The following is a 27212-nucleotide window of genomic DNA, read 5'->3' on the forward strand; positions in this document are numbered from 1 at the left end:
TTTTAAATGTTGGGTGTATGGTATATTTCTCATATTATAAGCTATTTATTTTTACTACTGTTTCTCCATTGCTAAGTGCAACTTTTTTTATTCACTCATGGGAACTTGGGCATTGCTGGCTGGCCATCCCCAGCTGCCCTTCTACTGAAGACAATGTTTGTGCAAATTCATCTGTTTTGGGTCCGTCTTAATTTAGCTCACAAACAATTTAAGCAATTTTCAATTTGTCAGATAAGCAGACACAAAAATTTCATCATGGCAATTTTACATTACACCAGTCTTTCAAAAAAAAAGTAGAAATCATCAGAAATCATATTGCGTGTGACAACAGAGCAGTAACAAAATAATACTTTCATATTGTTTGAATTCATATGGTAATGTTAAAAGCTATCAGAAAAACAAGGTTTGCAGGAAGCAGTTAATAGGCTAACAACAGAAGTGGGACTGCTTCAGTCAACAATCATATTCCAAATTGTTGTATGTTCAGTTTAAGGACAACTCCTTCCAAAGCATTATTCTTGAGTGATTTGAGGATCTCTTACTGGGAAGACCAATGAATCAGATCACAAACCCACATTTCACAAAATTGTGTTATTTCAGATATTTTTTCATGAAATGGATTTACCTCTATTCAGCTCCAGTTTAGTATCCAAGGCTTTGAATATTTTATGGAAATATCAATGCACATGCATTTCTTTGGATAGGCAAAGTGCAATTTTAAAATCCTATTGTAAGTCTTCTGTGACTGTAGAGTGAAGATTTGTCTGATTGTAAAGTGAGGTGAGGTTTATTTCTTAAATTCATGTTATGACTCAGCTTACATTTTTCATTTTGAATTTATACTTATGATATCATGGTTTCCGAAAGGCAATTCTGAGTCAATCAGCAATCAACATTATTGATGGGTATGAAGGGCTGCATCATGAAATAGTCGCATTTCAGGACAAGCTAGAGAAATACATATGGGGGAATGCAACAGAGATTATTATATGGGAGGGGGCTCCTATGGATCATAAGTAGTGTTATAAAGGTAATACAATAGCCAGCAACTTTTGAAGTATCAACTAACAATAAACAAATGACAACAAAAATTGGGAGGAAAAATGTGACCAAACTCTGGCTTCAAGAAGTAGGTTTAAAGGAGCATCATTTGGATGAAACAAGGTGGAGAGACAGGAAGATGTTTAGGAAAGAATTTCCAGAGATTAGCAACTGTCCATCCACAAATGATAGAGTAATTAAATTTGGCAATGCTGAAAACTCCAGGACTTGAGGGAGGGAACATATCCCAAAGGTTTGTGGCAATGAAGGAGAATACAAAGGTAGGGAGGGATGAGGCCATGAAAACAACAAGAAGAATTTCAAAACCATTATCAGTTTCTACTGCAGTACTGTGAACTACTATTTTCCTCATGACTATTTCCTTTACTTACTCACATTTCTATCACCTTACAGATTAAGATCTGGAGGCAGCCACACAGCTTCTTGAACTGCTCCATCCTTCAATAAGACAATGATGGATCTCATTAATCTACATTCCTGCATACCCCTGATCACCTCAATTTCCTGCTTATCAAAAATCCACTGACCTCTGTCTTAAAACTATTCAAAGACTTGACTTCTACCATCCCTTGAGGGAGAGCTTTCCAAAGACCTTTGACCATCTGTGAGAAAAAAAATCTCTTCATGTCGGACTTAAATGGGCGACTACGTAATGGTGACCTTGAGTTATAGGTTTTCCCAAATTTGTCCTGTCAGGATTCCTCAGGTTGTCACATGTTTCAGTCAAGTCGCCTATTAGCACAGTCGGGATACTGCACCTGAGTGAAGTGTAGACCACACCAGTGACAAGTTAGATTAATGTGGGAATTCAGTGCATGAGTGAAAGAAGTGCCTTAATACAAATGATGAAGTGTGTGAAATATTAATCATGTTCATCAGCACCAAGGTTGATCAAGGTTACAATGTTTATTAAATTAAAGCCAAGTAAATTAAATATGAGAAAACTAAAGTAAAATTAGGGCATGACAGGGTAGCTCAGTCATGTGGAATGTGTGAACTGGGATATTGTGGATGCTTCTGGTGATCTTGATGATCATGTAATCATTCTGGCACCTCCAGAGACTCAGAGATACGTGGGTAACACATCCGGAGAGGTAATTACACAGCAGGTTAGTAGTATGGAGATAGGAAGAGAGAGAGTCATGCAAGAGAACCAGACAGTCTGATGGCATGGAACTCTGGCAATAGAAACCAGTGCAGGAGTATGCTGAGGTCTCACTTGCTCATCAATTTTCAATTTTGGATACTGGTGTGAGTATTAATTCTTTGGAGGAGTTTGGTCAGAACCACGTTCATTATGGGTAGCACATCGGAGGCAAGGATGAAATGAGAAAAGCTATTGTGATTTAAGTAATTTGTTAGTTAGAGGCACAAATACGGATTTCTGTGGGTGTAGTCATGACTCTAGATTGGTGTGTTAGCCTCCTTGGAGCCAAGGTCAAGGATGTCAAGGTTGCAGGGTATACACTTGGCGTGAGTGAACATCCAGAAAGTCCATATTGGTACCAATTATTTTGTTATAAAGAAGGACAAGGCCCCAGAAGCAGATTTCAGTGAGCTCAGAACGAGAATGAAAAGCAGGACTTCTAAAACACTAATCTCAGAACATTTTCCAGTTCTGCATGCTCTTGATAACAAAAATAGAATTATTGAACAATTGAACACGTGGCTGGAAAACTGGTGTATGGAGGAGGGCATCAGATTTCTGAGGCTTGGGGACCAGTTGTGGTGTAGGTGAGACCTTTGCAAAATGGACTGGCTGCACTCAGTGACATTGGGACTAACATCCTTTGGCAGAGTTTCACTGGTACAATTGGGAATGGATCAAGCTAGATTGGCAGGAGAATCGGAACCTGAAATAATACTGTAACAAAGGGTGATTTCACTTTTCATATGACTAGGATAACCCAATCTGTCTAGTGCTGTGGAGATTGAATTATTAGGAGTGTGTATGAGATAGATTTCTGGGCAGGACATTGAGAAGCCACATAGGGATTGAACTATTTTGGATTTGCTGTTGTGTAATGAAAGAAGGCTAATTAAGAACCTTTCCACAAAGGAAACTTTGCAAACATCGTATCATAGAGTTTCACTTTAAACTTGAATGTGATGGAGTTAATTCTGAAACTAGTGTCTTAAGTCTAAGAAAAGGAAATTTGAAAAGTATGAGAATAAAGTTAGCTATGGGAAAATACACAAATATTTCAAAGTAGACAGACAGGAACTACTACATGGCCTACAAGGCATACACATTCCCTTAAGATTAGCCCCAAAGGGAAAATAAATCACTGTTGATAAGAAAGAAAATTAAAGGTTGTGTTAAATCCAAGGAGCAGGGTTATAAAGATACCAGAAAAGAAACAATCCTGAGGAGTGGTACCAAATTAGAAAGAAATAAATGGATGGTTCTCAGGATGACAGGCTATTCCTGGTTGGGTACTGCAAGGATCAGTGCTAGTCCACAACTGTTCACTTGTCCACATAATTTATTTGGATGTGGGACCAAATTTTAATATTTCCAAATTGACTGATAACATCAAATGGGTGAAATTAACTCTAAGATTTCTGATTCAGAAATATAGTGTTGTTCTTCCACTGCTGCTGGCTAGAGTTCTGGATTTCCTTCTCTAAAAGCACCAAGCAAGTGCACTCACCATACAGACTACAGAAGTTCAAGAAAGCAGCACACTACCATCTTCTGAAGGACACTTAGGAGTTGGCAATAACTGTTGGCCATGTCTCACGAATTCATGTTAAAAAGATTCAAGTAAAATATTACAGAAACACCAGCAAAAACAAGTATCCTGCCAAGATTTGGAGATGCTGGTGTTGGACTGGGGTGGACAAAGTTAAAAATCACACAACACCAGGTTATAGTCCAACAGATTTATTTGGAAGCACTAACTTTCGGAGCGCTGCTCCTTCATCAGGTGGTTGTGGAGTTGTGTTATTCTTTGCCAAGTTGACACTACTATTTGAATTAAGGTCTTTCTAATTTATTCAGAGTGCTATATTCAGTTATGCTTCTGTTTTCTCAGATCTGGTATTCTGAAAGCGTAGGACTCATGAAATCATTGTCTACAGATATGAAGTAGTTTGCTCCTATATTGCAGACCTTAAGAATCCATGGCTGACAGTGAATCTTTTCAATACCACTGAGATTTTTGGCTGCTCAGACAAAATTCCATATTGAAATGAAAGCTTAATCTCCACCTACAACCTTCAATAATGATGATGCTTTGCAATATTTAGCAGGTCACCAAATTTAGTAAGGCACCATTAGCCCTCTCCAAACCTTTACTTGCCTTTTTATTTGCATTTGTTATAATCTGTTACCAAAAGGATGAAAAGTATTTTCTTTAAACTGTTGAATGATACATTTAGTTTACATTTCAAACACAACAATTTGGAATGATGTGTAAAATTGTTTATTTGTGCTGTGCAAAATAAGAAACGCTGGAAAAAAAATGTTTGATTCATCCTGTCCTTCCAGGTCATCAAATCTTTCTCCTCTGCTTTCATGACTACATTAGTGAAGTTTCAGAAAAGGAAAGCAATAATGGTGCATGGTCTTAAATGACTGACTAAATAAAGCTAAGTTTGATCTCACTGGAAATAAACACGAATATCAGAATGAGAACATGATCCAGGTTGCTTATTCCAGGAAGAGATTTAATTAAACAAATATGAAGCAGCTCCTTCTGTTTAATCAAATGAGAACCAAGACACATGTTATGAACTATAGGAGCTGCAAATCAAATAAAACTCTTGGACTAATGGATTACAAATTGACCTATTACGTTATGAAACAGGTTATTGTCTAACATTAGCCCAGGGTGACGTATCAACAGGAAAATAAATCAATTCTCTTTTAAAAACAGACAAAAGAAGGGAATAATCTTAACTTTTGGCAATTGTTATGAAACGATCAATTCTGGAAAAGCCACAAATATATATAAATCCAGGCAACCAGTCATTCCATGGGCTTCAACACTGATGACTGTACTTGGTATTGGCAAAAATTTATATGACTTTCAAGTTCCAGAGCCCTCCCACCCCCTTTCAAACAGGGATACGACATGAACAGATAGACAGCAAATCATTTATAATTGAACACCCTATGGCCCCCTTCAAATGTGTCAGCACCCCTAAAGGGGCCATATGGCTCCCATTGAGAATGATTGGCCAGCACAATTCCATCTTGGAATTAAATGGGCAAATTAAAGTTTACCTATTTACCAATCCTGATTTTCCAAACACCTTCCTGAGAGACTTGGACAATAAATTTGACACACCATCAGCTCCATTATTCTGGCCATTGTTGAACAGAATCAAGAACAGATTACATGAAGGATCTGGCATCAAAACAGGAAGAAATCAAAATGAAACTGAGAAGTTCTGCATTAAAAGCCTCAATGGTAAACTAGGATAAACATCATGTTCTCTTTCTGGCTGCAACATCACTGAATAAACCATTACATATTGATCAATTTTAGTTCATCGTTTGGTTATGAAAATGTTGCCTACACATCTATGAAAGTTTCAGGGTAAAACAGAGAGATGAAAGTTCATGTAATCTGTTCTTAATTCTGTTCAACAACGACCAGAACAACAGAGCTGATGGTGTGTCAAGACTGCTAATGTTGTATCCCTGTTTGAAGCCAGGGCCGGGGGGGGGTGGTCCTGGAACTGGAGCTCCTGGGGGGGGCCATGGCCAAAGAATGATTGAGAATCACTGGACCTGTATAAAAGGCCCATATATTTCACATCAACTTTAAAAGAAGGGAAAGCTCACAGCAAGCCATTGTAATATTGACTTACAGGATTTTTTTAAGGGTCTGTTCTTGAACCTGACCAGTCTGAAACGGAGCAGAAGGGAGAGGGAGGAAAAGGGGACAGAAAGAAGGTTAAGGCGAGAATGTGAGAGTAAATTGGAAAAGAGAAAAATGAAGTTCATGCTCAGATTGAAGAGGCTAAGTTGGTGAGATTTTCAAGAAGACTGGAAAATCTGTATAGTTTTGGTGCAGGCAGGAATCTCCAGGATAATCGTCACCTCCGAAATCAGTTCAGGAGGAGACATTTTCTGGCTGGAATAGACAAAAGAAAGTTGACTATCAGGAGCTGAGAACAGCATCTGCCTTGTTTGAGAAAAGCTCAATGTTCGCCTTTGGGACAGAGTAAAATGTAACTTTCGAAGGGTATTCTAAAAGTTTAGTGATGGATCATTTCTGGAGTTTGGAGTATGTAAAGACAAAGTTGCCATAGTAAAGTGCAGGAGGACCAGAGAGCTGCTGTCTCATGAGGGAGAGAGATGACTGGTGGTAATTTAACTGGAGGTCACCACACCTAAGGAGAGAAGTCAGGTTCAGAAGGAGAGTCCTTCATTGTAACCTCAGCCAGTGTGAGAATTGCCTACTGAATAGTGTTCAGGCAATGTGGAAAGCCAATAAAAGATTTAAAACTTGAAATCTTACTGTGTGAGTCTTCTATTTTGTTCTGAATATTTAGCTATCTTTTTATAAGTAATCAATCAGTCTTGACAGGGAACACAATCATGCTTCTAATTGGAGAAGGTGAGCCAGGATTTTAAACTTGTTGTCCAACAAAACAAGCATGACAGAATTGGCAGCACATTTTGAGCTGATATGCAGCATTTTAATTATAAATAAAAGCCTATTAAGTAAGTGTTTATGAACCAAGTGTGAGAAGGATTTTGCAAGACAAACATTTCTCATTGTGTTTTTAAGCCATAACATGGAGGGGAAAAAAAACAAATGTCCAAGCTGTTTGTTTACATTTACTACAGTTAGGCAAAAAAACAACGGCTGTATGCATTTCAAGTAGTCATTGTAATAAAAGTAATACAACAGATTTTATTTTGTGTTGCAATAATCAAAAGCTGCCAAATGGAATGCCTTTCACAGATCAGTTTTAACAGCGGATGGTAAATCTGTGCTTTAGATGTAGACGGCATATGGCTATACTCTTTTCAGCAGAAGCACCAGACTGGGAGAAATTGAGAAACTACTTGATGGTTCTTGAGATTGAGCAAGTGAAATATCCCATATGTTACCTACTTACTGTCTGAATTGTCCATTTACCATAAATATTATAAATGGTACCACGCTCAGCATAACGCAAAGCTTCAAATGTTCTGCCTCGGCTGTTTTAGAATTTCAAAAATGTCACTTGGAACAATTTAATAGAGATTCAATTTTTTTTGATGCTCATGCTAGTGCACTGCTGAAGTTGATGAATATCATAGTTAATTAATGTGTCTCAGTTCAAACTACTGTTGTACTTTAGGCGATCAATCAAAATATTATAATGCACCTTGGACATTCATTAATCTACCTGAGAATAGCAATATATGTGTAAGAAAAGTGTTGACGCAGCTAAAAAAAGGAGACAACCTCAATTGCCTGAAAATATTTGGGTCGCATAAACAGCTCAAAAGATGCTACTGAGTTATTAAATGGTAGCCCGGTGTGACTAATTAACCTCTCATTTTGAAATATTTGCAAATAATTCATCATTTTATAAAGACTTTGTTTGACCTCTTGCACAGTAAGAACACTTGTCCCTTAAACAGCTGAAATATTGTCCTAAATGAAATATATTTGACTAAGTATTACATTATCTCTTATTAGCTTTGGAATGAAAGTTAATCAATTCTCATGTCAGAAATTTCATTTCATTTTCAAGGATCACACCATAATGCACTGTGAAGCTTCAGACAAAAAACAAAATGTTATGGATTTAATATTAAACACACAGAAATGTGGTGGGCAGTCTAACATAACACTGACTGTTTAACTGCAAACAGATTTTGTATTTTTTTTCATTAACTCATGAAATATGTCTATATATCTATAACTACAATAAAGCTATTCAACCCATTTACTCATGAAGCAAGTATTGTTTTCCTTTTGCAAATAGTTCAAGCATATTGAGCCAGATTTCCCAAGGAGAGATTGCCACACTGGTCCTTAAGTTTTTTTTTGCCATGAAAGAGATTCAATAATATGGATCTATCAGAAATACAGACAGTCATTGTTCCATTCTGACAGTTTTCTTGTAGTGTAGGACTATCAGGAAAAGTTAAATCATGCCCCTTTGGTCAAAGCATTCAGAAACTATTTCCATAGAGTCCCTACAGTGTGGAAATAGGCCCTTCAGCCCAACAAGACCACACTGACCCTCCAAAGAGTAACCCACCCAAGTCCATTCACCTACATTTACTCCTGACAAATGCACCTAATCTACACATCCCTGGACACCATGGGCAATTTAGCATGGCCAATTCACCTAACCTGCACATCTTTGGACTGTGGGAGAAAATCTGAGCACCCGGAGGAAACCCACGCAGACACGGGGAGGATGTACAAACTCCACACAGACAGTCGCCCAAGGCTGAAATCAACCTAAGTCTCTGGTGCTGTGAGGCAGCAGTGCTAACCACTGAGCCACCCTTAGCTGCGATTCTGAAATGTCAAGGTCCAGAATCACAGACAGTCACTTTAGCAGCTACTGTTAAAACCTAAGTACATAAGGTAGGTGTGATGTCAAGGTGTTGGGAGGGTAAGGTGCCAAGGGGTAGGTGTGAGGTGGGTAGGGTACAATAAGACCAAATAAATGATGGAGTATTTAGGATAGGAGAGGGTAGGTGCATTGCATTGGGTCCAGTGGAAAGGGAATGTAGGATGAACGGAGGGTGTCGATGGCAGCAAAGTGAGTGGTTTTGGTCCCAGGAGGGTGGTGTGGTTTTGGAGCTGGCAGTAGAGAGGGGTGGAAGTTGGGGAAGGTGTGAAGAGACAGAGAGATGTTGTCCCAGGGGTATGAAAGGGACCAGATGCAGAGTGGGAGTATGGTCGGGTTTGACATCAGTCCGTATTGTCAGGCTCAGACTTAGGTAATGGAGGGTTATTCAGATTGAGAGTGGGGGCAGTGGAGAGTGGGTGCAATGGTTAGTGGGAGGCAGAGGGATGTCAGTAAGTGCAGGTCAGTCATGATGTCAGACGAAGGGTGAGATCAGGTTTGGAGTAGGAGAAAGGGAGGAGCAGCATTGGGTGGGAGAGATGGTTATCAAGTTGGCTTTTTCTGACTACTTGCCTGTGTGTGTGTGTGTGTGTTTGATTTGCACTGTCATCATGTAGCAATGTGAGATCTACATTCTTTACTGAACATAACTACATACAGTGGATGCCAAGTGAAGCCACTTAACCTGCAACCCTACAGACTCAGGCTCCAGTTCAACGTGATCTGACTTTTTTTAATGCATTCATGTGATGTCAGAGTCATATAAGCTGTCTATTTCTAACTCTCCAGAGGGTAGTTAAGAGTCAACAACATCACTGTGGGTCTGGAGTCACACATCAGTCAAACCAGATGAGGAAGGCAGATTCCCTTCAAAAAAAGGATATGAATGAACCAGATGGGCTTTTATGACAAACAACAATAGATATGATTTGGAGATGCCGGTGTTGGACTGGGGTGTACAAAGTTAAAAATCACACAACACCAGGTTATAGTCCAACAGGTTTAATTGGAAGCTAGTGTGCTTCCAATTAAATCTGTTGGACTATAACCTGGTGTTGTGTGATTTTTAACAATAGGTATGGTCAACATTAAGTTAGATATTTAATTCAGATTTTATTGTATTCAAATGTCACTAACAGCTATGATATTTGAAACCAAAAAGACAGCTGAAGGATGTAAAACACAAGTCCAATGCCATTGCCACTCTCACTGCTCTGTCCTTATTCCATTTGCATGTGTTGAATATCGACACCTCAAGTTAAGGTATACTTCCTTTTACTGTATAAATAGCTGCTCACCAAAAAACAGATCCATACTCCACAAGTGGCTCATGACTGTCCTCCATCAGCTGACTACAAATCTAAGTACTCCAAGAATGACAGACATGTGGCTAAGAGGAATGATGTAGCAGACCATTAACTTCCCAAAACAGTGTTCTTGCGATCTCGATAGCTCATAACCTGAAGTGCATCTCTCCCAACGTGTGGGGTCATTGCCTCCAACACAACCTTGTTGTAAGGCACAGTCTCTTGACCAAAATCTGCAAAGTAACTCATTCAGACCAAAACTAAATCTGACAACAATTCCAATAACACATACAATGTTTCAAAATTGGACACAATTTTCTATCGCCAGTAGAGAGGAACCTCGATTATCTGAAGGTCACAGGTGGCGAGTATTTCTAATAATTTGACAAAGCCCAGTTTGCTTATCCATTGCAAATCCATTTTGACCATAGGTATGTCTTGATGGCAACAATTTGAGCCTGAATAGCAAAATGCTGGGATTAAATGGCACCAGGCAGAGATCTCATGATCCTAGTGTGAGTTCCCATTGCAGCACTCAGACTTTAGGTCACTTCTATCTGTGCTACAAGGGAGATTCAAACATTGGCCAATAGCTGATGCTAGATTCATAAATGGTCTCTTGAAGTTGACCACCACTTTCATGCTGGCCAAGATGAGGTCAGAACTCAACACATAGTTCTGTGGAAAGTTGGAGTTAAAATCCTCCAAACTCTTAGATAGTGGAGCTTCCTTTTAAATGATACACAATGCCTTAAACTAAGTTATGGTTGCAAGATTCAGACCAAAATGCTGTTTCTTCCTCTAAGCCTTCATTCTCATGACCACTGACAGCAGTTTTTCACATCTGAGAACAGAGATACCCAAGGCAAGGATTAGGGTTTGGGAAGGTGGTGTTAGAATAGAAAGGGAGGCTTCCATGGTTACACAATCTGTAATTTGTGTATCAAAACAGACTGCAAAACATGGGTGAAGTGTGATTTGAGAAGATGTATAGGGCAGAAACATTGTCATCTTCAAGTGCTTTGAGAAAACTGGTTGTCATTGACTCAGTGATAGCTGATATGCTGAGTGCCAGCTTCTTTGAGCTGGTGAAAGCATGCAGCTGTGTTTGACCCCTACCATCTGGTATGTACCACCTTAGCTTGTGACAAAGAGAAGAGAGTTTTGAGTGCATTGCAGCATGATTATGGGTTGTGTCTGTTCTCACTAACTAGCTCAAATGTTATGGTGGTTGTTTGCCTGAGATGAGGCTACAGCAACAGCCACTGTGTGAGGGTAAATGCAAGTATGAGTCTGATTGCTATTGATTGCTGAGTGGATGGTGCAGTTAGTTAGAGATAAGATTTCAAGATGCATTCACTGATTGTGATGACCTGTGTGGTAGCATTGATTTTTTTTAAGGGTCAGACCTCTGACATTCCTGTCTAAGGTTTTCAGCTCTGAATTGCTTTTAAGGGTTTTTTTAAGGATGTTCAAACCACAGACTGAAAGCTAAACTGTCCACTTCTTTCCACATATTGTGGAATAGTTATGGCTCAGAATGAGCCTATTCAGAATGTCTGCTGCACTAAGGCCTCCAGCAGTGCTTCTGACAACTTAAGCATCCCCTCTCTGCTCTGATAATCACTTGTTCTGATTTCTTTCTCCAAGCACTTCTAACACCGATTGTAGTACCACGTCCTAAAACATATCGACGAGCTTTAAGATGTGCCAACTAATTCTACTTGGTGCTAATTCAGCATGGACCTCAACCTTCTGCCCAGAATGCAGGCACTAGACTATATGCGACAATCCTACTGCCATGGGATTGTGGTGTTTTCCAAGATGGCAGTCTGCGGTATTTGTGTCACCATCTACCAGTATCAGTACAAAGGTAGGAGTTCTTTCAGATAGTTCGCTGCCATCAATCCTCATTTGTTAAAGATTAGTTTTGGACCTATCTAGTGAGCATGGTGATTTGCTGAAGAGGTGCCGTTCTTAGATAACAATGTTTATTGAATGACAGCAGCTAGTACAACGTTATTTGGTCAGGCATAATTACTAGAATGTTAGGGAACTGGTAAAAGGCATCTGCTCACTCTGAAAGCTGAAGTAGAATGTCTTGTTTCCTCTTACAGACTGACATCAATAGAACGGGTGGAATTGACTTACTACATACATAAACTCCTGCAGAGCAATTATTTTCTCCATTACCTACAAGCATTTTCCACCATAGTTAACCCATTATACAATCATGAATATATCTACATTACATTTAACAGTACCACAACTCCCCTGAGTCTCTAATTTCATAAACATTGACAGTCTAGACGGTTCACACTTCTCAGAACACACTTTAATTTTACTTGGAAAAATGGTAGGTCTCTTGCTTGAGGGGTACTGACCATGCTGGTGCGCGGCTAATTCCTTGATTTTCTATCTCTTGGATATACTTTGTGAAGGATGTAATTCTTTGTAGACATTCAATTTGCTCTGTTATTTATCTGAAAGATCCATAATCCCAGCACTGGTAAGGCCTTGTGGTCTTGGAGGGATCATTACTTGTTCATTCACTTGGTTATAAAAAGGAATTGATTTCTACAGTTGCAGATTTGTGTTTTAGCCAGGAAACTGCTCAGCTCCCCAGGCCTATGAATTGACCAAACCAGTGAAATTATGGAATCTGAGCAAAAATGATTAATGACTTGTCAAATGAACTCCCTGCAAACTCCTGACAGTCTGCAAATGCAATCACGCCACAACACCAGGGTGTGAACGAGAACCTCTGAGCTTAAGAGAGTGGAAATGGGCATAACTGTCACCCATTAAAAGTGGAAATAAAGGGGACATTTGTATTTGAACTCTTCCCTGGGACAGAACGGCACCCTGGAATTGAACATCAAAATTATTGCTGATGATTGAGGACTGCATTCTGATTGAAGAGTAGGACCTTTCTGGAAATGTGCCAGATAGGTATGTAACTTTGGATTTGGCATTGGAAAAGCAGAAAAGACTCCACTGACAACACTGAGGATACTCAAATCAAAAGGAAACAGAAAGCTTCCCGATCAGATCTGGAGTCAGGCAGGGCTGCCCACTCACTCCTACCTTGTTTGTGTGTTGTTTTAGCCCTTTTGCTGAGTCTATCAGGAAGAATGTGAGCCTGAGAGGAGTAACTATTCCAGGCAGCGGAGGCCTGCAGGTCAAGACCTCTCTCTCTTCATGGATGATGCATTTCCTGATATCAGCACATCTGCGACCATTCAAGGTATGACAAGGCAAGAGCAAGGCCACATTCTTTGGGAGCTGGACAGATTGATCTGTTATCCCCTTCACCCTCAGGACAGATTATTTGAAGGTGGTAGGTATGTGGTTTGGAGTTCATGGGGCAGATGCAAAAGGTTGGAAGGGCTGCATCGTTAAGGTGAGGCAGAAACTGGAGAGATAGGATCATTGTTCCCTCTCCGTTGTGGGTACAAAAACTGGTCAACAGGTGAGAGGCACTCTGTTATCACTCTGTTATCATATGTGACCTGGTCTGCGGGGATTGGGGGGGGGGGGGTAACTGGTGCCCAAGAATATACCCAACAACACCCTCATCCTGATGGCCGTCTTTGTGTGTGGTTGCATCAAGCTGTGCTTAGACCTTTGGTACGTAAACACCAAGTGTCACTACATACTAAGCTGTTATGAAGGATGGGCTTAGCCTCATTGTCGTGGAGTGCTCCAAGTAGTTGGACTGTCCCATACCATCTATCACTTGTGGAAAATTGGAGAAAAAAAACCGCTTTAACCAGAAGTCCATCAAGCACTAGTCAGAATATCGCGTCCTCAAGACCCTGTGGGAAAAGGAGAGGGTGGATCCTGTTGGGTTGTTACCTGAACAGACCATCAAGGTCATTTGGTAGCATTCTCATCACCAGAAATTTCCAACAAGCACCAAGACATTGCTAGTCTGATGGTGAGGAGGGCACTACCTGTGAGATCCTTCATTTATAGCTAGACTCTCTGCCCCAGTGTCCTCGAAACAGCTGTAGGGAGATAGAGACTGTCACACATCTCCTTCTGCAGTGTGCCTTTGCAAAGAAGGTGTGCAGGGAGATGTCTAGGTTCATCCCAAGCAGCTCCGTAATGCAGGACACTGTGCACTTTGGGCTGTTTCCCGTCATGAACACCGAAAGAAACATCGATTGTGTCTGAATGACCATCAACTTGGGGAAGTACGGTGGCTCAGTGGTTAGCACTGCTGCCTCACAGCACCAGGGACTCAAGTTTGATTATAGCCTCGGGCAACTGTTTGTATGGAGTTTGCACATTCTCCCTGTGTATGTGTGGGTTTCCTCCGGGTGCTCCGGTTTCCTCCCACACTCCAAAGATGTGCAGGTCAGGTGAACAGGCCATTCTAAATTGCTAGGTGCATTAGTCAGTGGGAAATGCGTCTGTGTGGGTAACGTTTCGGAGGGTTGCTGTGGACTTGTTGGGCTGAAGGGCCTGTTTCCACACTGTAGGGAATCTAATCTAATCTAATCAAATTTGTTCTTTGGTCTGCTCAAAACCTGCTGGTCTTCCAATGTAAAGAGCTGACCAAATGTTGCAAACTGACACATTCTAAGTTCAAGGACTACGTGCTGAGTGACAAACTAAAGCTTGGGGCAGTTGCCACCTGAACACAGTGGGAAAAGCATCAGGTCTTTTGTCCAAAATACACTGGGATTTGTTCAGTTATCAAATCCTCCTGATGCCTCAAATGCATGTAAATAGTATCTTGCATAAGTAAGAAATGTCTTTGGGTTTGTGGTAACTAGAAAAAGTCAAACCCCAAAGTTTATTTGTTCCCATTATGTAAAGACTACACAGAAGCAAACTATTTTAGTAACTGTGAATGAACAAAGTTTCTTTTTAAGAAATTTTTTTTTGCAATAAAAAGTGAAAGGAAATTTTATTTAGAGTGGTTAGCTACACGCAAAATCCATTTCTGCAGAGAGACACAGAGGGAAACCACTTAGCTCTACAAACTTTGCCAGCCTGTCTCCAACTTCAAGTGTGTATGGGAAGTATTTCTGAGAACCTTGGGAGTTGGAAAGAGTTCCGTAACTTACTGTTAAATAGCTTGTCTATTTTTAATTATTGGTTTAATAAAGCTGCAACTGTTTTATCAGGATCCAACTTGTGTCTGTTGCCCTCGATAGTACAAGGTATCTGAGTAAGTGTGAATTAAACAATATATCGGTTGAAATAATTGGAAGTGTGCATTTTGCCCTGGACTACAGTGTATATATTTGTATACCCTACATTCAAAGTTCCATTGTGAACAACGAAAATTGCATATTTAAATAAGATTCGGTGTTAAATTATTAGTTGGGTTGCATCTAATTGCTTACATTTATGAATATTTTATGCAAACTGATATTGTGGTTGCATGGGCTTTGAAACTAACTTTCAAAAATTGATCAATATTTGTTTGGAATTGTGGTACACAAGTCAAAACATAAAGGTTACTGTTCATGCAACTTAATACCAAGGAAACCACACTGCCTTTTAGAGAAAGAGAAAAACTCCTTCTCTAAACATCTAACTTTAAATGGTTCCCTTCTGATTTTAATAGGAAATCAGAGCTAATTCTCTAAGGGCATATTAAACTGCTGAATTGCATCACTTTTCTTATTTTGCCTTGTGGTCTTGGAGGGATCATTAATTATTTTTATGGATTCATCCAAGTAGAACCATTCGAGAATGTACATAACCTGTTTGATTTGTAAGTTCGCACATAGATGCAGAGAGGGAGGGGAAAACAAGAAAGGAATTAAATACTAAGAAATAAAGGGGAGGGGCATGTTTCTCAACAAACATAAAATCATGACAAGTAACTGGAAATAAACTTGACAATCTAAATCAACTTGAATCAACTCTTATTCTTCTAGTTACTTCTTACAAAGGAATTGACCGTAAGTTACTATCATGTGCAAATATAGTCTCTGGATTTTAATGTCAGGCCAGGTTAGATCGTATCCATGATATGTGACTTTGCAATACGTGGAAGCAATTTTGTACATTTTTGTTTATTACTAATCCTTCACAATATCTATTCGCTTGAAGTGAGGAGATTTCATTGAAACTTTCAGTAACTGGAATGCCCTGCATCAGAAAATCATCCCACCAGATCAATCTCCACTCATTTGAATACAATCCATGTAGATATAACTGGGTTTAGTGAATGTCGAGTTGCATTATCATCATAATTGATAGATGAACCAAATGTTTGGATGTACAAATATTTATTGCGTACCTACACAACTCATAGACATCATTAAAATCTACACAAAATCAGAATACTGTAGAGGCTGGAAATCAGCATTGAAGAAAGAATGTGCAGGAAGTATTCAGCAGATTAGGCAATATCTGTGGACAGAAACTAAGATTACACTGCAGGTCTATGAACTTTGATCAGTAGTTGGAAAAATGTGAACATTGAACAGTTTTTGAGCAAGTAACAGTTGGCATATAGACAAAAGTAAGATCTATAATGTGGTAGAAAAGACTGAATGATTTATTGCAACCATCATATCGGATTTGGTCTCGTCTACATTGGAGAGACCTAGCGCAAACTCAAGGACCGGTTCAGAGAACATCTGTGGTCCGTACACTCCAATCAACCCCACCTTCCAGTTGCCAGACATTTTAGCTTCCCCTCCCCCAATGACATGTCGATCCTGGGTTTTCTCCACCATCAAAATAAGGCCACACACAAACTGGAGGAAAAACACCTCATCTTCTGCCTCTGAATTTTACAACCATATGGCCTCAACATAGATTTCATCAGTTTTCATATCTCCCCTCCCCTACACCCCTGTCTCCAACCATCTCACCTGTGCATTCCACCCTTCCCACCAATCACAATTACCCCCCACCTGCATCCACCGATCACCATCCCACCTACATTTCCCCCAGCCCCATCCCCTCCATTTATTTCTCAGCCAGCTGCCTCTCCCCAGTCCTGATGAAGAGTCCCGACCTGAAATGTCAACTCTCCAGATGCTGATTGACCAGCTGTGATTTTTCTAGCTCCACACTTTATCGACCAAGATTGAATGAGATAAGAACACAAGAAACAGGAGCAAAAGTACAGGAGTAGGCCATTCAACTCTTTTAGCCTGCTCTGCCATTCAGTGAGATCATGGCCAACCTTCAATTTGAATAGCATTTTCCTGCATTATCTCTACATTTTTAAGTAGGTAGAAATTTGTCTTGGTCTTGAACATAGCCCGTGACTAAGGTTTTACAGAATCCAGGCAAATCATTCTAAAAATTCTCCACTTTCAAAGGGCAAAAAATCCCTTCTCATTACAGTTCAAAAAGACCTGCCCCTTATTCTTAGCCTGTGCCCACTGGTTCTGAACCCCAGTCTGGTGAAATATTCTTTTTGCAACTACCCTATCGAGACTTGTAAAAAGCTTTCTATGTTTCACTGAGATCAGCTCTCCTTCTTCAATATTCGAGAATAATCTTTCCTCACTGCATAATCTCTTCAACTCAGGAATTAGCTTTGTGAACTTTAGTTACACTTTCTCGGGCAAATATATCTTTCTGAAAACCAAAACTGCCATAAAATAAGACAAGATATTCCAGGGCAAATAAAGGAACAAAGAAAACAACAATGTGCTTAGAGCTAGTATCTTGCTGACTAAAAGCAAAGATAAGAGGAAAAGTTAAATATGCAAAATAAAGGGACAAAGTGGGCCTCCTCTACAATGTGAAGACTAAATATTGATTAGGTAAACATTTTGCAGATAAACTCCTTTCAGTCTGCAAAAGTGAACTTGAACTAGTTTTAATTCTTTATCTTGCTTTTAAGTTGACTCTTATGTCCTTGGTTTCCTGCACTGTTCCATAAGAATTCGTTAGGCATGGTACATTAACCCCCTCATGCCAGCTCTACAGCTTGTTAAGATTGTATTGATTTGATCATGGCTTTGACTTTCCGGTCTACTGCCTTTTTTACCCTTGTCAGTCACAAATCTAACTCCGCCTTGAAAATTAAGAAAAGAGAATTGGAGGTATAATAAACCCAGTAAGTGTGTTGAGGGTCTGGAACTCATTCATTGAGTAGTGATATCACAAATTCTCAATATCTTTACATGTACTTGTCTATGCACTGGAAGTATAGTACTTTACAAAGGGCTATGGATGAAGAGTTGATGAATGGGATAAGGCTAGATGGCCTTTTCTCATATTACATGGACATGAGGTATTGAATGGACACCTTCCACACCGTAGATTTAATCAATCCTCATTGGTAAATGTATCTGAGCTCAAGGAGACAGACCAATGCTCACAAAGTTATTGAATCTTTTCAAAATAATGAGCGTGCTGAATGACACTGAACAATGCTCTGAATCCCATGTTTTTGGCTTAGTGAGGGCTGCATTGAGCTGAAGTCATCAGGTACCTGCTCTTCTTCAATTCTGTGTGTTCTCTCTGTTTTGTTCATTCAATGTATTTGGTAAAATAGGAAACTCAGCAATAAAGAAGTGAATTGCAGCACTAACAAGCAATCATCCCCCTTAATTTGCTACTAACCATCACCTAGTGAGAAAGTCACTGCTCAGCAAATACATAAAAGACTCAATGAATTTCCCCCAGTGCTGAGATAGGTCTTGCCAGATTTCTCGCTAATTATGCCACATATCTCTTGTTGTGGCCCACACTGTTCAAATCCTAATAACATTCCACCCAATTGTACTGACATCACTGAAGTCAATGTTGTAGTTATTTCTGGATTGTGTGATCAGTTTCTGGTCCTCCTGTCTGAAAGAAAGGTATACAGGCATTAGAAAGCCCAGAAAGAATTATGCCAACATATGGTTTGCTTCCTTCAGAGAATCTGGCTGTCTCCACTGAGTGTTCAAGTCCTGGAGCTGACCTAAAACTTCCCAATCATGTCCACATTCTGTGCAATTAATTTTATTAAATGCTAACTATTTATTATGCATATTAATATATCATATTAAGTATGAAACATTTCATCTAAAGCCATCAACATTTTTTTCAAGAGTTCATCATTTTGAATAAATGAGAAGGTTCCATTTATTGTTTTCTATTATTCTCGTGCAAATTGTATCGCTGAATTGTCATGATCATGGTAAAAGATGGGCTATTGGTTTTCAACTTCCATCATTTGATTTTGGTACTCAGCACTTTTTACAGATAAATTGTTTTTAATAAAAGGAGAAAACATTGACTTAAGATGACTGCAGTCGTATATTGACCAGGTTGAACCAGCCTGATGAAACCAACATGAGATTAACAAAGGTGGACAAAGATAAAATTATATTTTTATCAAAATGCATTAAAACTTAGTCAAGTGTTGAAATTAAAAACACCCTTTTTTTCCTGCCTTTGAATTGATGCTTTTTGGAAGCTTCAGTTGTTGGCATGGAAGTCACCTGCAGATTGTTCACCTTGAAGAAGTTTAATGATGTAAACTTCGGCACACACAAGTGAGATTTTTTTTTAAGGCAAACAGCTTTTTTGGCAAAGCAACAGAAAATTTGATTTATAACAACAAAACTCTCTCTTTCGCTGTCTGTTTCAGGCAGCCTCTCAAAATGCTGTGCCGAGTGATAAAACAAATTGGATCAACATCTATTCACCAAGAACTCAAGGATGTTTATGGATCCTGCAGAGCACACAAGATATCCATGAAACAATCGTCAACTTTGGTTAAAATCTAACATCACAAGGTATATAAATATGTTTTTTTTTTGAAAAAGCAGCATATTCTTGACCTTGCTTTTATGCCACAAAAGTCTGCTTTTTAAACTCCTTACACAAGTTTGTGTGTGCTTGCTACACCATTTTAGTATTTTCCTTGGGGTTTGTAAATAATAAAATTCTTTTTCCTTTCACTTAAGAAAACACGTTAATCGGTTCCTTAATTTTGACTTATGCAATGATTAACTGAGGTAAAATATAACTATGTGATAAAAGAATTGTCTTTGTAATGGCCAGCTAAGGAGTGTTTCAAAGAGAGCTGATTCATTCCTTCTCATATGGTCATAACAGAATCAATTAATTGAATGGGCTATTGCACAATGATCTCACATGGGCTCCCATTAGTTTAATATAGTTCATATATTTCAGCTATAGTTCAAGTCTCATGTTTGATCTATCTTGGCAAACAAGTTATGTGTTTTCTCATGATTTACAAGTATGTCCATTTCATACATCAAACTGAGACATGGTTCCAGAATTGTGAATGTTTTTCCATTACATAAGAAGATTCCTTTCCTGAAGGTAATATATCACTGATGGGGCACTTTCACAATCCTATTTAATCATATCAGAACTCACTTTAGGTGAAAGTGCATCTCGGAAGGAAATAAAATATCCTCTGTGTGCAGTCGGCTTTTTAATTAGAAACCAAAGATGACATTTCCATATTTAATTGGTGTCACAGAAAATCATAAAATCTGTCAAAAAATTTTATATTTGAGAAGAATTGGTGGGGAAAATGTGCTGATGCAGCAATGACACTGATGTTTAGTAGAAGCAGATCTGAGAGTTTTTAAGTGACGATAATTGTCAGATCAATTAACAATAAATTTGGGATGGTGGAAAAGAAACATTTCTTCCAATTTTAGCTGTCTTTGAACTTTCAGAGCAAAATACAGTTTTCATGTCATCTAACCTGTATGACACTCTTGATACTGTAACCGCAAATATTGTAACTGCAAATGCAGCATTACAATTGTACTGTTAACCAAAATATTTTTCTTGGGATATTGCAGTGCTTATTTATTGCACATTTTTTTCCAATGCAAAACAGCAATTAAATTATATTTTTCAGGCTTACCTGGAAAATTGGCATATTTAAGATAATTGTAATTGTATGTAAATGAAGGAAAGACTATTGTGAAATTTCTTCGAAACCCACAGGTCGTGAATTGATTCACAACTGATGCAAATATTTTCCAAGCAATATGATTTTCCTGAAGTGTGCATTTACTGAAAAGGTTTGGTAGATTTTCTGTGGTGATGCTCACAGAAGAGGGAGATGGAGTCCATTTCCAGGTGCATGGGTCTATCAGAAGATTGAGAGATTACGCCTCAAGATTTTGATCGCACCACCAAGATTGACATTAGACTACTATACTGCAGTAGTGAAGCCATTGCCTTTCATTTAAGACATTTAACTGAGGTCTTACCTTATTTGGTGGAATTAAATGAAGCAATGCATGAAAACTTTGAACTGTTCTGAAGGAGGACCGATGGACCTGAAACATTATTTCTGTTTTCTCTCCACAGCTGCTGCCAGACCTGCTGAGCTTTTCCAGCAATTTCTGTTTTTGTTTCTGATTTCCAATATCCGCAGTTCTTTCAATTTTTTTTCTCGAATTATTTATTTCATTATTGTTTCTGAGGTCTCCCTGAACTTGGAAAATTGCTTATCTTAAAAAAAAAAGGGCCTAGAACAGAAATGAATTCCTGTTGTGTCTTTTTGGAAACATTTAATTTGATTGTCATGGAATGGGAATGAATGATATAAAATATTCATATTTAAGATTGTTTGGATACATATGTGTGACCTATTTAAAAATAACATGTTTTTTAGAAAATGACACTGGCTACTGTGACAAAGAAGTTGTAGTTTTGAAGAGCACCAAGTTGGAGAAATCATTTTCTCTTGGTTGAGTGCCAGATGTGTTGAGTTTTCTGGAGGGCTTTTCACTGTGAGGCTGAAAGCATTTTCCTGCCCTTTCCTACCAAATCACCACATTAACTACTAACTCCCATCATATGCCACTCCATATGTCAAACTCAATCCCCAGTTTACCATGTTCCATTCCCAGAACAACTCACCACTGCCAGGATATCCTTGAGCGAAATGGCACCACCAACATCTTTAATAGGCCGTTGCGCAGCTGAACGAGCATAGTCAATCCAGAGCTGCCCTGAAAGATTCCTGATATTTGCCCTGAACGTGGCGGACAAGGCAAATCTGAAGCCCTGCTTTGCAGGCAAGAACCTGCTCGACTGTGTAGTGTACAGGCTGACGTCTCCTTCTTCCACAGTCAGCAGTATAGATCATGACACCAAATCAAGCCATCTTGGCTCTCTGTCGGAATACTTAACACTGCAAGGAGATGGTCAGTGATATTCTCATCCCACCACAGTAAGTGGCGCCATCCTGTCTCAGACACCACTCACCCTCCATCTATACTACCACTCTCACTTCCCAACAAGATTCATATTCCACTATGCTCACTAAATGCAAAAAGAGTCAAGGCGGGTGGTGTACTGCCAGTTTTTTGCTCCTCATCCTGTATGTGGACTGATTAGAATAGAACCCACGCAGACACGGGGAGAATGTGCAAACTCCACACAGTCAGTCGCCTGAGGCGGGAATTGAACCCAGGTCTCTGGCGCTGTGAGGCAGCAGTGCTAACCACAGTGCCACCGTGCCGCCCTATAGACTGCATCTATACTCTGATCGTGTCATGCAGCTCATTGACCATTAACAAGTCCCTAGACTGGTATCAGAATCTAATTCTCGACTTAATGTGCTACAATACCCTGACCGAAGGCTCTCTCTTGAGTTGAAACTTTATTGCTGGAACAGCATAGCAGGTCAGGCAGCATCCAGGGAACAGGAGATTCGACGTTTCGGGCACAGGCCCTTCTTCAGGAAGGCTCTCTCTCTTGACTTGACTGAGGTCAGCTAATAATGCTTACAAGTTTCCTGGCACTATGTCTGCATGAAATGGCACAGCAGCAATATAGAAGTCATGTAATCCAGGTATCGCTGGCTAACAGCAAACGTGTAAAAAGGCGTGAGCATCCAGGTAGATTCAAAGCGAGTGGATGCTATGACAGCAAACAATGAATAGGCTGGTGATGTAGCCTGAGCCCAAGTCTCTGACTGCACAGTGAACGTCCAGCAGCATTACAATGGTAAGTGCATTTGCAATCCAGAGAAAAGCACTCAACTACAGAAAGCCACCCTAAGTGAAGCAGAGATGTGTCATGAGGGTTCCTAAAGGCTGGTTAATGTTGGATACCAATGACTGTGGATACGGTGCAAGTGGCCAGTATTCCCAGAGATTTTGATGTCTGGTATTGAACATGCACGCCCTTTGGAGCATGCAGTGATCTGAAGTACCCAAGCACTTGCTCTAACTTCCATTTTGAATATTGTCAACATTTAGCTTGCTTGATAAAATAGGAAGCTGAATTATAAATGAGGTCAGTTGTAGCCTGGTAAGGTGTTTAACAAGCTACAACTCCCATTTAATTGATAACTCACCACTGTCTAGTGAGAAACCCACCTTGCTACTTGACAAATATCTAAAAGAATCAATGCATTCCTCCCAATGTTAAGCTTCACAGGACTTCTGACACATATCTGCCATGACTCTCATCATAGCCCACACTGTTAAAGGTCCATAAAAGTCTACCCACTGAATTGGTAATGCTTTCACAGAGAGGTCACATAATCCAATTTCGGGATCTAAAGTTGATTGACTTTAAAATACAGGCAATCAGCTGTAATAACCATTTTTTTGATTTTAAATACTTTGTTATTTTATTTTCATCTTTGCTTGACTAATTTTTTGCAAACCATTAGTTCTTTATTTCTAAACTTAAGAAGCATGGATGATGACTTTCCCCACACTGAACCACTTATTTCAATCTAATATATATGATTGGCATTAATAAAATTTGTATAATTGGAAATCCTCTTTTAAATTCAAGCTATGGCCAATGGAGGAGTAGGAAATAAATCAGCCTATCCTGCCTGATTTGGTTATAACAGTAATAACTTATTCTTTCAGAGAGGTACTGCATCTTTATTTTGCTGTAAATCAACAAAAGAGATTTGATAGTGAATTGTTCTGCTCAAGTCACCAATAATGAGTGCATTTATTTTGTTTACTTGTTAACATTATACAAGCACACTGTCTATGAAAAACATCCTTGAGTATTAGAAAATGTCGAGGTGGAATTTGGCTTCGAGGGTCTCTATGTTCTCTGCGCCCCGTAATGAAAATCTAGGACAATGCCACCTTTTCTGATATTCTCAGCAACTCAACTACTGTACCAAACAATTTCACAATTCAAAATATGGTAAATGGTAGATATCTGAAAAAGAAGTAGAATTCTGGAAATACCTACAAGGTCAGGCAGCATTTGAGAAGACAGCATCCGAGTTAACTTTCGAGGTCAATAATTTTGCATCACAACTGGTCATCAACCTGAAAGTTCAACTCTATGCATTTCTCCACAAATGCTGGTAGACCTGAGTGTTTTTAGCATTGTAGCTTTTAAATTTATAATATTCATAATATAACCTACATGAGTAGAGCCATTACTAAGTTCAAGATTTTTCAGGTAGAATAGTTTAGTCTAGGTTGGTCATGGATATTTGCATTATTGCAGCTGGTTATCCTCCCAAAGCCTTGAGCTTCTTAGCTGCACCTAAGCTCATTGGAATTAGTAAATGGTTTGAATGCTCATTAAACAAACAATAAACTTGCATTTGTGTTAATGGTGAGATTTCGCAGACAAATAATTATGAGGCCATTGGGAACACTTCCATGACATTGTTTGGATGTTTCCATTGGATTTTCTACATCAGATGTGATCTTGTTTTAATATTCATTCAGAAGGCAACACTTTCAGCAGTGTAACACTTTCTTAATAATGCACTGACGTGTTTGCCTAAAATTGACGTAGAGGTAGAATTGTTACTGCTCACCTAAGCTGACATATCCACAACACAACCTTCATCCAATATATAAATTGGAGGTGGCATGGTGGCTCAGTGCTGCTTAACAGTGTCAGGGACCTGGGTTTGATTCCAGCCTCGGGTGACTGTGTGTGGAGTTTACACATTCTCCCCATGTCTGTGTGGGTTTCCTCTGGGTGCACCGGTTTTTTTCCACAATCCAAAGATCTGCAGGTTAGGTGAATTAGCCATGCTAAGTTTCCCATAGTGTCCAAGTATGTGTAGGTTAGGTGCATTAGTCAGGGCTAAATATAGGATAATAGTGTAAGCGCATGGGTTATTTTTCGGAGAGTCGATGTGGACTTGTTGGGTTGAAGGGCCTGTTTCCACACTATAGGGATTCTAAACAAAATTAAAAAGAAAACTTATTGCCATCTCTCTTGCAAGGTTTCCCTCAATTGCTTAAATTCAGCTCATAATCTGTTTTCATAGTGGGATTAAATTAAAGCAATTAAAATACATTTTACGTTCTGTCACAGCATATGTCTGCCCCAGGACTCCTGTTAAAAATCAGATCATTTCAACAGCCATTTAAAAGGCTCAAAAGAAGCCAAATGTCTAATGACATAACATGAATAAACAAGTTGATGGAAGGGTGGTGAGCAGAAACATATCTCAAATATCTTAAATCATTTGTGACATTATTTCATTCTTAGCTGCGTTAACTCAAGCTGTGTTAATAGTACAGCTACCAGTCAGTAAATGGTTTGGGACACCTGAAAAGTTGAAGAGGGTAAAAGATTTCTAGGAGCACTTATAAATCAGCTTCGACATTTGATGCTGTAACAATGCCCCAAGGGTAAAACAACAAATCACTTCAAAGTCACATCAGCTTGACAGCACTTCCCAGAATCTCAAAAGTTGCACTCCAAATGCACTTCAAGCTCCCAATATCCCACCACTTCCATGTTAATTTAAGGTGATTTTCTATGTACATCAGCACAAAAGCTGCACAGCAGAAGTTGGATGCTGTTCTGATTCTTGAAAATCATGACGGTGAGAGGTGTAAGGCGATCAGCCCGCATAAATAAAAGGTTTCACAGCACACTTGCTTTCTACTGGGACTGATGTAAACATATCGTAACTTTCAGACTCTAGAACAAAAACAAATGAATGCATGTTGAGGTACATCCCAATTTATAAACAGTCTTTATTTTAGGCAGCAGCTTGTATGTCGATGAAGTAGTCTGATCCTTAGTATTCCAGAAACACAATCTCTTCCCATTTAATTAACAGGTCCTGTTAATATTTAAAAGGTCATTTAAAATGAATGCAAAACTTTGAAATCTATAACCCTGACATTTTGCCTCCAACATTGTTGTGACAGCAATGCACCAACACTGCTAATTTGTTAATTATATGAATTTTGCTGAGCATCATTATAATAGTTGTAATAATGTCACAAATCACTTGGGAAAGTATGCCAATATCTAAGCCCCTATACTCTAGGGGTTGTCATGGAAGTTAAAGAGGGCTCTTGTGCCACAGTGATTGTGTCCCTACCTCTGAGCCAAGTGTTCAATTCCCACTTCCTCCAGGGGCGTAATAACATCTCTAGAAGAGGTTGATGAGAAAATACCTGGATGTTAAAGATTTATATCAATTCCAATTAATCTGTCTGATAAACGCATGTTAACAGAAAACACTGACCAGGTATCTGTACTAAATAAGAGATTACTAGTTATTACCAATAAATCAATTACAGCCACAGAACCATGGATTATCAACATTAACTCTTCTAATTGTAACTCTCCCACTTCTTAAACTGCAACAAACACATGCTACACATCCCTACCCTGCCCACACATTCAGGAGCCCGATAGTTGTTATCATTGTGATCACTACAACTGACTGTCCAAACCAATCAATTATCTGCCTTTGATGAAGCTGGCTGTGCACACAACCAATGCTTTGGCATCTTAGACATCTTTCCGTATTGCTTGAACAGAACAGCAGTGCAAATGCTACTCTCAAGAGTTCCAGTAAAGTATTTTTAAAAGGTGCAATAACTTCCATCACAGTCCTTGGTTTACATCATAATCCTTAATCCGTTTCAGTCCATAATCCAAAATGTAAACAAAAATACGGTCTTTACATTAAGAGCAACAATGTGAAAGAGACAAACTTAATCAGTGATAAAGGGAAAGCCGTCTCGAATTGCTTCCTGTAGCTCACCTGGCCTACTAAGTGGGAGCAAGTGATGCATGTTAAAATTTTAATGGATGATTTTTTTTAATCTAAATTTTCATTCAGTTGTAAGATTTTGAGTTTTAAATATATCATGTAAATGATGGGTGAAGCTTCAGTGAATTAAATGGTCCACAGGTATTTCAACGTAAGAGTATCCAATCTATGTGACTGCCACTTGTCACCTTTGGAGACTAAATTTTTTTCAGTCTGAAGACATGTTGGAAATAAACACCAAAATAACAGGCCAATTTAGTTCAGCAAAGATCATTGCAGATTTGGAAAATAACCACACAAAGACCTTGGAGAGAAGGTGGAAAATGGTGCACTAGTTTTCAATACAGAGAGATCAA

The 27212-nt window shown here is 39.1% G+C and overlaps 1 protein-coding gene across 7 annotated transcripts in view; it reads right to left on the reverse strand.

The window, feature by feature from the left end:
• The window catches only part of LOC122559093 (contactin-4-like), a 2522648-nt gene that overhangs the window by 587355 nt on the left and 1908081 nt on the right, over positions 1-27212 (reverse strand). The gene's annotated exons all lie outside the window — the stretch shown is intronic.

Source organism: Chiloscyllium plagiosum, chromosome 18, assembly GCF_004010195.1.
Source record: "Chiloscyllium plagiosum isolate BGI_BamShark_2017 chromosome 18, ASM401019v2, whole genome shotgun sequence".
NCBI classification, from domain to species: Eukaryota; Metazoa; Chordata; class Chondrichthyes; order Orectolobiformes; family Hemiscylliidae; genus Chiloscyllium; species Chiloscyllium plagiosum.